Genomic DNA, 16,087 nt, shown 5'->3' with positions numbered 1-16,087 from the left:
TGTTCAGCACAGACAAACATCCTGTATGAGCCAAGCTGCTCTAGCGAGCCAGGAGTTCCAGGAAAAACCGCACGAAGTGCTGTTTGAGTCTCAGCGCTCTGTCCAAGTATATCCTGTGATTCTAGGCGAATCACTTAGGGCCCGATTCGCAGAACTAACTTAAGACAAAATCCTAAACTTACTACCATTTTCGTATTCACAGAAGGCACTTACTCATTTTGGTATTCACAGAAGACACTTACTCACTTCGGTATTCACAGAAGTTAGGAGTCCTAACTTTAGGACTCCTAAATGCCTCCTAAATGCCTTATGATCTAAAGATTACTTGCTATGCTGACCGGATTTGTGATATGCTTTTTGCTGCTTATTGTGGTATGCATACTGCACATTAGAGCACGTTAGTTAAAATAAATATTTTAAACTTGTTTGTGTCTCTGTCAGATCTTATTGTGAACAAGTACAAAAGTATGAGCGAAAGGGTGTGGTTTGTAACCATGACTCCTGAGAGAGTCGGGAGTGTTGTGTTCTTGGGTGTCTAATCACTTGCTCCTCTGTAAGTGACTAGGAGGGCAAGTGAGACACTATAGCCAGTCGGTCCTGGGCTCATGGGTACTAAGGTAGTGGATGATTAGTCCCTATATACTAAGGTCCCATAATCCTACGCATAGTTCTGTGTTTGTGCAGCATCCCTGCAACACCACCAGTCCCTGGGTGGTATCCTGAGACTGGTTTTTCAGTCCAAGGTCTATACCATGAAGCTGAACATGGGACAGGGGTGAGTCCTCCTTCACCCTACCCCTCCATCTTGGCTCCCGTACCCTCTGCTTGAGTGATGCCCCCAGAAAAAATATCTGTCAGGGTAGCCAGGTTGGCCGCCCCTCCCAGTTCTCCTGACAACAGAGGCAACTCATCCCCAGAATCTGGGGACTAACTATGAGTCTCCACTGTGAAATGTACCTTAAATCCTAGTTGCAGAGCATTGTGCCGCAGCGGTTCCAAGAAGCAATGTGAGGTCTGTTTTGAAGATGCATTACAAAGCAGTAGTTCCGTTGAGTTGCCCACTCTTCACCCTCTACTTCATGTCTTTCACTATTTTATTATCTTGATATCTCTGTGCATCTCTTGGATCGTGCCTGACCCATTTCTCTTACATGCTAAAATATATCGAAGAGAAGATGGACAAGGCAGAGGAAGAGAATTTAAGAGAAAAGATTAGATTTTTACCAATGAAATGGTAACATTCCGCAGGAGCTGCTCTTTGATTTTGACTGCAACCACAAGAACATCAGCAGTAAAGGAGAATATATTTGTGATTACAAGTAGTCACCAATTAAAGCCACAATTTCAAGAGATTTCTCCATATGTCTTACTTTACATTATGCTCTATTTAAATAAACATCTAACAAATTACCCTTAGAGTGTTTTCCTACAATTGGAGTAATAAGCAAGTTAGGCACTGAATTCCACATAAAATGCTGTTTTTGCAAGTAAAGAAATCTGGATCCAAACTCAGAAAGAAATGGCTTCATCAACGCTTGTTCAGACTTTCTTTTGGTACCATTGGGCTGGAGGACACCAGGCAGATTGAACTTTTATCTGTTTTTCTACAGCCCTGTTTCTGACGGTTTACCAAGTAATTCAATATTGCTTGGCCTCACGAAGGCTTGAATGAACCCAAAGTGGTAAAGAATTCAAGGTTGCTCCAAAGAGGGGGCTCAAAATATATCTTGCTCAGGCCCCCAAAAATCCTTAAGATGTCCCTGTATTAAGACTGTATTTTGAGAGCTCTAGATGGGTGGTACAACAAATTTGAGAACCGTACCAAAGCGATTTTCCCTGACTATACTAGAAAAGTGCAGAACCAGAGGATCTGAATGTGATTGAGTGAGATTGAGAACTGATGCAAAGAAATTGGTTGTTGATTAGATATTTTTGCTGGGGGCTGGAACTATATAATATATTTGTTCCTCATATGTCATGAGTGCGTAACTATGTCTGCAAAATATTGCACATAAATGTAAATGAATATTTTTATGGTTCTATATTTATAAAAAAATGACTGGAAAAACATATGTATTTTTTAATAATAAAACAATGATAAACAAATAATATTGTTAAAGTGTCAAATTGTATAAATCACAAGTGTAGCCCATATCTGATGTTGTTCTCAGAAGTTAAAGAAATAGAGGTCGTGAGGGAGTTTGTTATATATTCTTCAGTTGTGTTCCCCTCTTCTGCCTGACCTTAGCTTCCCTTAGAGGGGGTCCCCCCTACTAGTTACCGAACCAGAGGAACACCTACACGGAAGTGAAGCTGAAACTAACGACCCAGACTGCTTTTCACCGTTTGCCTAAAAGTCAAAGCTCAAAGTAAAAGTAATTTCTTTGAGTGACCTGAGGATGTGTGGCCTGGTCCAAGTATATGACAAAGCCGGCCCCTCAGGAGCAGGACTCACAGTGGGGAATGGAATGTAGAAGAAACAGAGAGGATCTGGGAATCAGTGTGGATTGAGATCACATTCAGTACAATCTCCCAGAGAGACAATGTGGCTTTTGCAGTTAACTGTATTTGATCTTTTTACATGAGACATTTAAACTCTCAGGCTCTTTAATGGGGCAGTATGGCTCACACTTACTAGGTTAAACATATGTGCACTTATTTAATGACCGCAGTCTGTCTTTTTACTGTCACACAAAATGCTCAGTCATGCATGTCATCCTTGAGACCGCCATTACTCAAGAGCCCCAACTTGTAAGATCAATGGAGTTTCCTACAATTGCTGCTTAATTCAGTCCCTAATTATTCGTTCCATGTGATACTTTGATTATTGGGATCCAGGATATAGCCCTCTCTGAACATATGCATCTTGCTCAATTAGGTTCTACATGCCATATGTACGAAGGCATTTTGCATTTTCTAACAGTGTGAAATCGCAATTTCGGTGCGTTAGGAAATACACTTGCAATGGTGCAAAATGCAATTTCTACCTAGTAGAAATCACATTTTGGAAATAGCAAAATAGGAAATCATACATACGGATTTCTAAATTGCAAATTCATTACTGCATGCACAAAGGCTTGCCTAATTCCAAATAGTCGCAAAATGGGAATTTAGGAAATGCAATTCCCATCAATTCAGATCGGTTGGCATCCAGGTGAAAACTATGAAAAAGGCACCCAAAAGGCATGTGGCTCTTTCACAATCTCAACCCTGTATATGTTGGCAAGGGGAATGAGGATTTTGGCTGATAGGCAGAGAAGGAGGAGGAGACAGGTTTGGATATTTAGGGTGAGGGTCACTCTGTTTGAACAAACACAGTATGAGATGTCTGAGAAGTACAGACTCAGTAGTGAGGTAATCCAGGATTTAATAGCTGAATTACAACCCCAGCTTCAGATCCTAACACCCAGTAGTAACATAATCCCACCACATGTTGTGTTGCCTACAGCAGCTCTTAGCTTCTGGCAGTTACCAGGGGGTCATAGTATTGGCAGAGAGTTTCACAACGTGCCTTTTCCAGGTTATCTCAAATGTTACGTTACTGAACATCATGGTTAGCAAGGTTAAGCATTATCTGTATTTCCCAAATAGACCCCAATCATTGCAACAGACCAAATTAATGTCTACCAGGTAGCACAGTTCCCCAGTGTCATTGGCTGTGTTGATCGCACACATTTTGCCATATGTCCCCTCTCAGCTAATTAATTCATATCCCTAAACAGGAAAAGCTCACATTCACTCAATGTGTAAGTGGTGTGTGATGCCTCCTGTGTCATAACAGTCCTTGAGGACAGATCCCCAGGCAGCACCCATGGCTTCTTCATGTTCTGCCACTGTGGAATACAAAACCGATTGTCACAGGGTGATTTGCTTGTTTGACTGTTTCTAGATGATGGACTTCTCCAGCCCACCAAACAGACGCAAACTATCTCCCATGTTGTCTGCCACATTCTCATTGTGAATTGTTGCTGTTTTCCCTCTATGCAATCTGTGTGTCCTGCCCACTGGTGTTGTTGTGTCCCTGCTTTAGGATTGTCCCTCATCACTGTCCACACATTCTGGTTGAGGTGCAACAGTTGGTCTCTGAGCAGTTGAAGTTGGACTGATGGGCAAAGGGTTTGCTAATTTGCTGGGCTCCATTTCGACGTGTGTCAGTAGCTTCTTCAGCCTCAAAAGTTTCTCACATGTCCTGGGTGTGGTCTGTGGAAATGCATGTATATAGTTAGTGTAACTAAATGGGCAATGTCTGTTCACAATATTGTTGCAACAGTGCTTCATGTGTGTGACATGTTGGTGATTTACAGGTCTGTGCAGTGTAGTCTTCAGTCCATAGTATAGCATGCAACTATGGTGTACTACAACTCCCATGATGCATTGCCAAGGTAGTGCAAGCATGTCAATGGAGTCAGATTTTCTGTGATTTTTTTTGAGTAATTACAAACATTACGTTATGTTAAGTAAGTGAAGGGGGTTGACTTACCCTGGCTGGTGCCTGCAGCATTGGAGCTGTCAACGTCAGACACACCCACAACACTTTCCAGTTCCAGTGTCCCCTCAATGAGTATCTCCATGGGAGTGGGAGTGGAGTGTTTTTAGGGTATACCACCTGTGCCACAACCCTTAGCCATCCAGCAAACCACCTTCTCCTTTGTGAGAGATCTCATGGCATACCACCGTTTGCGGATCTCTGGGTTGGTCCTCTGTGTTATGCCAAGAGAATTCACCTTCTCCAAGATGTTGTTCCTTATTTTGATGTTCTGACTCTCACTAACATTGGGAGAGGCCTTTCTGAATCGCTGGTCCATATGGGCCACACATTCATCTGTTAGGAGCTCCAGTCCCTTTTGGAGAACTTCAATTTTTGCTTCTTGATCCCAGATGTGTTGTCCTTATCTTCTTTGGACATGGTGCAATGCAATCAGAGGTATTCCCTTGCCAGTAGTCCGGCAGGGGCTCCCTCCCTTCCTGCACCTTCCTAGATCTCTGGGTTGTGGCCATAACCTATATTTGTAAACTTCCTGGTCTGACATCATCATTCTGCACCCAGAATGGGACTTTTCCTTATTTGTGACTTCCTAATAGGAAATCACAATTTTGCAACTTCCTAAATTGCAATTACCTAATTGCGAATGCAAATTCGTAGGAATCGTTATTAGTGGAATCCATGGTTCTGTCCATCTTATTTCGTGATTCCCTAATAGTGATTAGTACATATTGATTTGGAAATTGCCAATCCTGAGTTTTGTACAAATGGCATTACGTCCCTGATTTTTGAGCCCGTTACACCCCTATCCCTACTAACCTCTGGCATGATTCGAACTGCTAAATAACTCCACTAGGTAATGCGCCATGACCTACATTTTATGCCATTATATGTAGTTCTCATAAACTGTATAGTAACTATTTTAACACACCTTCATCAACCTTACAAACATTTGAACTTCTTCCGCTGTAAATCACTAACATGGCAAGTTTATGTTTCCTTGTACCTCAGTACCTCTGAATTTGGGAGTGCCATTCAGTGGCTCATCAGCGGTTTAAGCTCTGTTTGTGGAACTTGGCAAGCATGTTTCAATTGTATGCAGCAGGCACAGTGTCTGTTCTCACTGAATTAGAAATGGCATTTTGTTCCGACTCGTGAGAGACACTGCGGGGCGTGTTCAATAGTTAGAACTCCTGAGGATTCCTGGAAGAGAGCTGCGAGCCAGCTGCAAGAGCCACAGACGCTTAGGGCTGTCGGCAAAGCATCAGTGCGGGACCGTCATAGCCATCAGAAGAAACGCTGACCGAGCCGGACTCCAGATACCGAGGTTTGGAATCGCAGCCTGGAGAGGAAAACAGACAGGTAATCAATTGTAATATTTAACGGGAGTATCAAAAATGCGTGTCTTCCACAATTATTATTTTTCTCTCACTTCTCCCAGATCCCATGACCCTTCCATATCCTCCTCCTCTCCCTCTTCCGGGTGATTGTTCGTGGAAGCGGAGAAGAGAAATTGTTAAATGTTAAATATAAGTGGAGCACAACGTGAAAACCAGAAGCATTCAAGTGTTTCTACTCTGGGAGGTCTTCGGTAGCACTAATGAAAGCGTGAGCTTGTTCAGTTTTTTATTGGGCACTTTTAATTTCATTGAAGTTGGAATACAAACTTTGAGAACATGCTTTTAAGATACATTGCATGGACCTGATTGCTAAGTGTAAAACAATTTTCTGGGCTTGTAGGGAGATACAAATTAGCAGTGGAATGAGAGTGGAGCCAGAATGCAGTTGCTCTCAGTCGAGGGGCATGTGTGCGTTAACCTCTCTGGTAGGTGGCAGCATGTTAGAAGAGCCCTCTTGGGAGCATTGATTGGTACATATGGACACCAGGAGCCAAGAGGCTGGAATACTGAACGTTTGATAGAAATTCTGCTCTGAACTCAGTTTTATGTGCACAAATCCTGCCAAAGCAATCAGTTAGTATAGACAGCATTAATGCTGGATGGTTGGTGGTGATGGGCCTGGACCTGGGATCGGGGAGCAGACGCAGGTGGCTGATGCTGGATGTCTCTAGCATGTGCAAAAACAACAGTTGATGGACAGAATGCAGAACAATGTCATACATTCACCCCAGTACAGAGATCTGGGCCTAAATCCATCGTTTTTTTCCTCACCATGCCCTTCCAGTTTGAACCCAGCCATATGCAAATCAGTCCTGACCCTGTGCCTCATGGGAACAGTCCAGCCCGAACTGCCAAGCCAGGTCGTCCCTGGACTAGAAACAAGCTTTCTAGGACTGGTTTCGGGGTTTCACCCCTCTTCAGCCAGGATAGCTTGATTCCAGTGGCATGGAGAGCACGGGACCCTCGTCTGGGCATACCCTTCCCACTGAGCAGAAAAACGATTGATTTGGCCCAGATCTCTGCACTGGGGTGAATGTATGACATTGTTCTGCATTCTGTCCATCAACTGTTGTTTTTGCATTTGTCACCCCAAATGGGAAGGGTATGCCCAGACGTGGGTCCCGTGCTCTCCATGCCACTGGAATCAAGCTATCCTGGCTGAAGAGGGGTGAAACCCCGAAACCAGTCCTAGGATGCTTGTTTCCAGTCCAGGGAGGACCTGGCTTGGCAGTTCGGGCTGGACTGCTCCCATGAGGCACAGGGTGAAGACTGATTTGCATATGGCTGGGTTCAAACTGGAATGGCATGGTGACCAAAAAAACAATGGATTTAGGCCCAGATCTCTTTACTGGGGTGAATGTATTACATTGTTCTGCATTCTGTCCATCAACTGTTGTTTTTGCGGATGTCTCTAGCATGGCATGTATGCACCATGTGTCTTTCTTGAGGCTTTCTATGACAGGTCTTGATGTTCTTCAGTTTCTACATATGTTGGGTGGATTGAGAGAGGGGTATCACTGCAGAGTTGTGGTTTCAGTGTGAAGGGTGGGAGTGATAGGTGGATATGACACAGATGAAACACAGAGGCAGATTTTACAAGCATAAGTATGTCAGTGCAATCTGTGCTAGACCAAATGCAGCAGGGAACCCGATTTGACCCCGAGAAAAGTTATCAAAACAGGTCAAAGCACTCATCATCAGATCCACTTTGTTTTGCTATGTCGAAGGTCATAATAATTTTCAGAAAATTCGGAATGTATTGTACTATTTAAATTGGCGCAGAACCGACATAGCTTACTGCCAAGAGACATACTTGCACCCTGGGTTGAACATCTGTTTGCCAAAAGTTGGAGGCAGTGTTGCTTTCTTCCCCCTCTTGCAATAGTCATTCAAGGGATTCAATTTGAGGTTTCAATATTTGTAATACACATGGAGTTGATATTTAGAGGCATATCTTCCCAATATTGATGATTCCGAATTTTTTTAACAATGTGATTTTAGTTTGCGAGAGGAATGACCCTCACGCCATATTTTGGAGAAGCAATCTTAATATCAGGGTGGTAATATCATGACATGGGCATGGATGTGTCGACCCAGACACTGAGTCACACCTGGGAGATGCTCATGCCCTGAATTCCAATATTTATCAAAATGCTCTTTTGAACATATGGAAGTAGTGACCCCCTGTATACAAAGAAGCTGCATTTTGCCCATCAGTCTATGGCACAGTGACACGCTTAGACTATTGGCTCCCTACTGGAGACATGGATTAAAAAGGATAGATATATATAGACTAGTTCACTCTGATCATTCCCCAGTGAGTTCGACAGTGACCCTGCCTGGGGATGGGCATTGACTGGGGGATTTGCGTTTTAAGACTATGACGCTGTTAGATCCGGTGTTTAAGACAGAGGTATACCAGGCTATAGAGGAGTACTTTCCATTGAATGTGGCCTGGGACTCTGTGGGAGGCTGTTAAGCCTTTATTAGGGAGAATGTGTATCTACAAATACACTGGCATTCCTTATGTTATTGGGGACAGACTCAAAAGGTTGGTGAGCGATATACAGGAATTGGAGAAAGAAATCATTGCAGTGAAACGTCAAGAGGTGCTGTTGTGTATACACAGGGCCAGTGGAACTATGTAGATTTTCTGAATAATGAGCTGGCCTTATGGCCAACAAAGCTGTAGGGATCTAAACATCAACTTGCTTGTTGAGTTACTTGAAATGGGAGACCATTGCTATACAGGGCGTAAGCCTAGAGTATTTTGGGCGCTATATCATCTCAAGAGTAACAACAGGCTGGTGGAAGTCTCTCATAAAAATAATCCATCCAACTCCAGGTATACTTTTTTCTGCCCCCACCACCTCAGGAAACATGTCTGCCTCAACTATCTTTTTACGTCCCTCAGTCTGATTCAAAAGGATATTAATTGAGAAGTACCCAAGAGTCATGTCCGATCATAACTCCCTGGTCATTGACATAACGAATATTAATGGTTGAGGGCCAGCCCAAGCCTGCTAAATTTGAAAGAGGCTTACTTCGGGATGAGGGATATATTGCAAATATAAATCAGTGGATCCCAGAATTCCTAGATCGTGATTAGGGTAGTGCTCATTCTGGGGCAGTTTGGGATGCTTTCAAGGGGGATGGCAGAGACACTATTTGCACTTTACCCTTTAGGATATGTCTCTGTAACAACTATTATCTGTATCATGTAATTATACTGATCTCATTCTAAATTCAATGTATTAGTGGGCTGACAAAACTTACTTTGGTTTTTATATTCATGTACTCTCCTCTTGTGGAATTAACTAGAAAAAATATTAATAAAAATAATTTAAAAAGCAAATAAATAAAGAAGTGCACACGACTCTGCCTTTCCTGCCCTGACTTTAGACTCACTACAGGGAGCTATGCAACCCTTTGTGTGGTGAGGGGGATACAGCTCTTTTTCAATTCAGTTTTTTTTGTATAGCGCATAGCTACCCTACCAGGCCTTCCAGTACTGATAGCAACAACACCGTCCGAAATACCTCCATGAAACTTTTGGCTAAATCCAGGCTTCAGAAGAGGTGAGTTTTAAGAAGATTTCTATTGCAGACTTCAGACTGTTGACATCCAGTGGCGGTCCGTCCATTGGGGGCGTTGGGGCGTTACCCCCCCGCCCGCGCCTCCGCGCCTCGCGCCCGCAGCTTCCTCAGTGAGGGAGAACTGTCAGTCAGTATGACGTTGGACCGCCCACCCCCTTCAGAGTCTGAAGGGGGTGGGCGGTCTGGCGTCATGTTGACTGACAGGCAGCCAGCAGCACACAAGTGCTCATGAGTGGGGACGGAGGGCGATTTTTGCACCGTGCCCAGTCATGCGCACTAGTGTTTCCCGAATCTGGCGCATGCCCATTAGGAGAGCGAGGTTGAGCCAAGGCTCAAACCTCGGTCTCGTAATGGGTAGGCGGGCGGAGCGTAAGCCTGCTCTAAGCCAATCCTGGTGCTGCTCCAGCACCAGGATTGGCTGAGAGGGGTCAGATGGGCTGCGCCAGATCCAGTGAGTGAGTGAGTGTGTAGGCGGCGGCGCCAGAAGTAACGGACCTGAGGCGAGGCAGCGCGGACCCGGACCTGCTCAGGACAGGTAGGATTTTTTTTTTTTTTAAAACACTCCTGCGCGACCCCCCCCAACCCCCCCCCTCCAACCCCATCCCCCCCCCAACCCCATCCCCCCCCCCAACCCCATCCCCCCCCCACACACACGACACGAGCCGCGACTGTTCATGTTCAAGCCTGATATGCTTGGGTGTTGAGGTTGTTTCAGATGCAGGACTCATCCCCTGAAAAACCTGTTTTTTTAGTGTTTGCTTTATTGCTTTTCTCGATTTTGCATCTGCTGGTTCTGATTCTGGCTTCGTCATGACTCTTTGTACTACGCTGGTCGTCTGAAGTGGCTAATGTTTGCACCAGATGGGGTGGTGTTCTGAGCCATATTTTAGGCAAGGTGTACTGCTCCTGATCGCGCCACGGCCAACAGCTTGCTGTTGGTGGTGAATCTAAGCAAGAAAGCATCTGTGGAGAGTGGAGGTTTGACCTGTAAATTTGTTGAGACATTCCTAGAATCGACCTTTTCTGATGCCTTGGCAATAAAAATACTGCTCCAGATACCTACCCTTTCTACAGAGCTATTGTATAGCACAAGCACAGTTTCGCCAGTTGTATGTGGCTAGCTGCAGTGAGATCATATCCCCTGCGAGCCAGACATCTTTAGGAAACCTCCAGGCCGGAGCAGGTTCATGACCTCTCCTTGCTAGCTGGCAGAAATATCCAGCCACTACAACGGAGGCAAACTTTATCAAGACCAGCAGCTACACAGGTTAAACCACTGAGGTAGAAAGAGGTTTAGGGAGGCAGCTGCAACAGTGGTCAGTTTCTGCTGCAAGTGACCTACTAGTGCTGCCCAGTCCGAAGGAACCTTTCACTGATGGCTGAGACGCCTTGTTAATGTTTGGGTTTTATGACATTAGGAGGGAGGCAGGTCCGGGGGAGGGGGCTGAGACGATTTTACCACAGGCTGGCTCGCAGGGCCACTACTTTCCTAGTTATCCAACAATACACTACCAAGACTAGTAACAAAAACAAAAAATGAGAAAAGCAAAATTAATAAGGACCCAACGTTTTCCTTTTTACAAATAAATACAAAGAGAAAACAACAGGTTTCCCTGTCTGTACTTTTTTTTTTTTTTTTAGAAAATGCCAGATCTAGAAATTAGATGTGCATTTGAGTGTTTGTCCAGGCCGTCAATCAAGACAGCCTGGACAACAGCTGAGGACAAGACTTTGCAATGAAACTTAAAAAGCTTCAGAGATGCACGCGCTAGTACTACAAGACTATGGTACAGTACTATTGTATATGGCTACGTGGTACACAAAAAACCTACACGCATTAAAGAGTGAGTGTACATGAATCACTTCAATAAATGTAGGAATGTCCTGTTGCAGCTTCATTTTTTTTTATCAATCGTAAAACAAACATTAGCAAATACCAGTAAAATGAGAAAATAAAGTTCAACTGGATAAGTGAAAACGAAATGGGAGTGCTCAAAATATAATGCCGGAACCTCTCAATTATCAAGCAACAGCGATGAATGCTTGTTCTCTTGAGACGTCCAGTACCTTCAACCATATGTCATCCTAGCACGTATGCTAAGATTAGCACCAGATCCAGAGAGGCAGAACACAAGCTCATTTGACTTCAGATGTACCTAAGGTCTTGCACATGCAGGATCCCGTTCTGTAGCTGCTCTTGATGGTTGCATTTACCATCTGAATCCAAGTGCAACCCTTCTGTTGCAGCAAAGTCCAAGGGCGTGATGCAGTACTGCATTCAGAACATCCGTACAAGTAGTTATTGGATACCAGTGGCGTTATTGCATGAGTGCCCAGAGGCAGAACAAGGGCCGTATTATAAAAAGAGCCCCTGAGGAGCAATGGGTATGTGCACTCACTTTTTAATGCCCTCTGGGCCACTATGGTTTTACAGAAGGGGCCACAGACGCTGGCATCCTGCCTTCTGTAGACAGGTACCGTTTTAGGGTTAGACCGAGGGTTTCATTGATGTGGGAAGGTGGGTGGGGAGGAGGCAACCATAGATGCAGAGTAAGATTGAAAACAACAAATGTATGCTTTCTTCTGAAATCTACTAATAGCATACAATTCTGTATATTTGGTATTTCCTCCCTTTGTGTGTTTTACAAAACTGAGAAAATAAGTTGAGAAAAGTTCACCTAGAAATGCAATCCTGAATTAAGCAAATGATTAACATTTTTAACACACTAATATGCTACAGTGCCTTAGATATGTGTTAATTGCCTCTTCCGTAGGTTTCTGCAGTGGCCCTTACGTGTATTGAATGGAATGTTTACAGGTCGATAACAGAACAGGGAAGCACTCGGACATGAGAGTGGCTGCTCTGTTGGAATCATGATTCAGATTTGGCGACACAGACGCTCGTTGATCAAGAGCACGTTAGCAGTCACGCCAGCGATTTTGCTTTCAATATGCACATGAGGCAAGGTTGGATAATAATAAATAAGTTTATAATTTAACGAAATATCATATAATAATAAATATGTGGTGGCTTGGGGGTCAGGGTTCACCCCTTGCCCTATAACCCGGGCACAAGTTGCGGATTGGTTTGGGCATCTTTTACAGAGCCAGGTTACTCCAGTATTAAGTTGTACTTTGTGCTGTTTGTAGGTGAGTCCTTTTGGAGAGTGGCTGCTCAGGCTGCATGGAAGAGACCAGTGTAGTGTTTAGGGGTGGATTATAATTAGGGCTCCCAGTTGTATGCTATTGATTTATGTTTTCGTCTGTATTTATCCGTATTCAATGTTTGCCATCTTATCTGTATTTATTCATATTTATTTTGTGTTTGGAAAACACACGAAGTCATAAAATTGTGTTTTTAACATTTATTTAACATGCATTCATACTTTGATGCCTGTCTTGTTTGAGCAAAGAATGGGTGTGTTACTTGGAGGATTAGTGCTTGGGTGTGTGCTTGGGACATTAGTGCACAGGTGTGTTCCAAGAGCATTAATGCATAGGGTGTGGCTGGACCATTAGTGCACAGGTGTATGCCTGGAGCGCTAGTGCACAGGTGTGTGCGTGGAGCATTATTGCACAGGTGTGTTCTAGGAGCATTGGTGCACGGGTGCATTAGTGCATGGGTGTGTGCCTAGGGCATTAGTACACTCCGAAGGGTATGAATGTTCCTAATTTTGTCTGAAAATGTAATGAAGAAACAGGATGGGGAACTCATTTTCTGGGGATGACTCTCTTTGTTAAGTGGGGAAACTGAGATTATAATGTTAATGCATTTTAGTTTCAGCAGGACTTCACCTAAGAACATACCCTCTGCAGTGGGCTCTATGTGTGTTTGCAGCTCTAGTCTCTGTGCTTCTCAAATTTGCTTGAAAATGCACCCTTTACCCACTTTTTTTTCAAAATGTTCTCGGGGGGGAAAAACCCCCCGAACCCCCTCTAAGGTGGTCGAGCTCGCTCGCTGCGCTCGCTCTCCACGGTGCACTCCGACAGAAAAGTTTACGCTCACCACTTTCAAATGTCACCATCCGCCACTGTTGACATCTGAGGGAAGCTGAAAAGGTGTTTCACAGCTTGAGAGCAGGATACCCAAAGGAGGGGCCGCCGCTTCTCGCTCTCTTGACCTTGGGCACTGTCGAAAGCCCATGAGTACTTGATCGAAGTGATCTCTCTGGCACATACAAGGTGAGTAGTTTCAGATTGATGAGTGGGTCTTTCCCATCGATGACCTGAAGAGTGATGAAAAGTGCTTTGAAATTAATTATCTTTTGAACTAGAAGCCAGAAAAGGGCTATTACGGCTGGGCTGGCTGATTGTTGTTTTGGAATTTTGTGAAGGATTCTAGCTGCGGCACTCTGGACCACTTGACGTATTTTTGTCAAATACTTTGGACTCCCTAAATAAAGGGAGTTACCATATTTTGGACGTGAATTTATTGGATCCTGCACCACTACCCTCCTCATAAATGGTGGTAACATATGTAAGAATTTTCTGAACGATCTCAGAATGCCAAAACACGAGTCAGCAAGTTTCCAGGCCTATGTTTCACTCATGAGTTAGTTTGTTCTATCCAGAAACCCAGAATTTTGCAGCCTGGGCAGGCTCAAGTATTCTGCCTAGTTGTTTTGGCCATGACAATTCCAACCATCATGATCTGTTGATACCGACCAGAAGTACTTCAATTTTGCTGCCATTAAGTTTCAGACTGCTTGCGGACATCCAATTTGTGACAGCCTTAAGGCATGAATTATAATGAATGGTAGATAGACTGACATCAGGAATGAGAGCTATGATGATCTGTGTATCATCAGCATATCAAACACAAGTAGATGATTGACGCAGTGCAGCAACTTTTCAGACGCTCCCCCCAGTCACAGATATGGGTTGAATCCATCATTGTCTTTAGCTCACTTCACCGCCCCAGTTTGGACCCATCCATATGCAAATCAGTCTTGACCCCGTGCCTCATGGGAACAGTCCAGCCTGAACTGCTCTGCTAGGTCCTCCCTGAACAACAAACAAGCATCCTGGGACCGGTTTTGGGGTAACACCCCTCATCAGCCAGGCTAGCAAATATGCTAGAATGTGTATAAGTGCTTCATCCAGCCTCATAGAGAGAAAAGTTCCCACAGTTTTGAACGATTTACATAATGAAACACTGAGGTCCATACATTCAAGATAATAGGGTGTTTGCTTGGCTATTGTGTATTTGCCTATGATTAGGCTTAGGTTCAAGCTTTGCTCAATGGTGCCTATACAATTTCTAAATCCGTACTGGCAGGCATGTAAAATTTCCTTTTCCAACTCCTACTCCTTAATCCTATTACATGAAACTCTACCTAGTATCTTAACAGTTGTATCCATGAATGAATTAGGATGATAGCAACTTGGCAAAGACCGATTACCTTTTTCAAATACTGGGACAGAGTTCAATGTTTCACTTCATCAAATCAATAGGAGCTCCATCCGGGCCGGGAACCCTTCCTTTAACACTCTGTTTGATAGAGCCAGTGACCTCACTAAGGGTAACTCAAATATCTTGATAGTTGCTACAGTTTATACTAGGCTGAGTTATCGTTGTTGTGGTAGAATATATTTTAGAGATGTGAGCCTCCCATGCCTCACTAGAAATGTGACAGCCAATTGGAGTCACAGTGTGATTAACAGTTCTCATAGCAGTAACAGCAGTCCGGAAGGGCTTACTGTCCTTCATAGATGCTGCTTGGACTAATGTATCCCACTGCTGTGTGATGACCTCCTGCCATCTCTATGCAGTAACCGCTTTATACTGTTTATGTAGAGCAATTAATGTAAGGGGACCGTGGGATTAGCAGCAAGTGCCCTGAATAATGTTTTTTAGCTGCAGAGCAATCATGATTAATCCATCTCAGTGCTAAATGAACCTGAATAGGAGGTTTTACAAGGACTTATTCATGTTTGAGTAAAGATCGACAAAATAACAAACTATTTCTTCTTGATCTACCTCATCAGTTAGGCAATTCATTACCAACACCTGGTTCTATTCCAGTCCAGAAATTGGACCAGATTCTGAAGTTTGCCGACCACTCTAAGATAATCTTTCAACCTTGATGATACAATCAAAGCTGCTTCGATTTGGCCATTACCTCCAAAGTAAGAGGGGATGGTTTCTCTGTGCTGTAATACATTCATTAAATTACTAGAAATAAAAATATAATCAATTACAGAAGAGCTTCCTCTGCGCCTAAAAGTGGGAAGCCCCGGGTTGCTAACACCAAACACATCCAAAACATTAATCCGTTCAAATGGTGATAGGTAGGTCTCTAGCTCCTTTCCTCTCTGTTCAACGCCGTCTAGGGAACTGTTGTCATATTGTGGCTTAGGATACTGAGACAGCCTAGCATTAAATTACCCTGCTGGGTACAAATACACCTCATGCCCTTTGTTAGTAACTTTGACCAAAATGAATCAATGCATTCAAACAAAAAAGGGAATCTCGAATTTGGAGTGTTAACAAACTCGTTATTATACATTTTAATCAGATATAAGGTCATGTCCCCCTTAAGAAGCACAGCTTGATCATCTCTCCCTGGGATCTCCAGAGCCATAACATCATCACCAGTCAACACATT

At 43.8% G+C, this 16,087-nt stretch overlaps 1 protein-coding gene across 2 annotated transcripts in view; it reads left to right on the top strand.

The window, feature by feature from the left end:
- The window catches only part of LOC146809656 (sulfotransferase 2B1-like), a 710,434-nt gene that overhangs the window by 63,948 nt on the left and 630,399 nt on the right, over positions 1–16,087 (top strand). The window contains exon 1 of one of the 2 annotated variants that reach the window (XM_085616512.1): positions 5,693–5,845. The exons of the other annotated variant lie outside the window; for it this stretch is intronic. The gene's annotated coding sequence lies outside the window, so the exon portion shown is untranslated. Of the gene's footprint in view, positions 1–5,692; positions 5,846–16,087 lie in introns of those variants that run through there. 2 annotated transcript variants of the gene reach the window in all.

This window comes from Triturus cristatus, chromosome 7 (assembly GCF_964204655.1).
Source record: "Triturus cristatus chromosome 7, aTriCri1.1, whole genome shotgun sequence".
In the NCBI taxonomy this organism is placed as follows: Eukaryota; Metazoa; Chordata; class Amphibia; order Caudata; family Salamandridae; genus Triturus; species Triturus cristatus.
The sequence above is the reverse complement of the archived record's forward strand: the minus strand, read 5'-3'. Positions and strand labels throughout refer to the sequence as shown.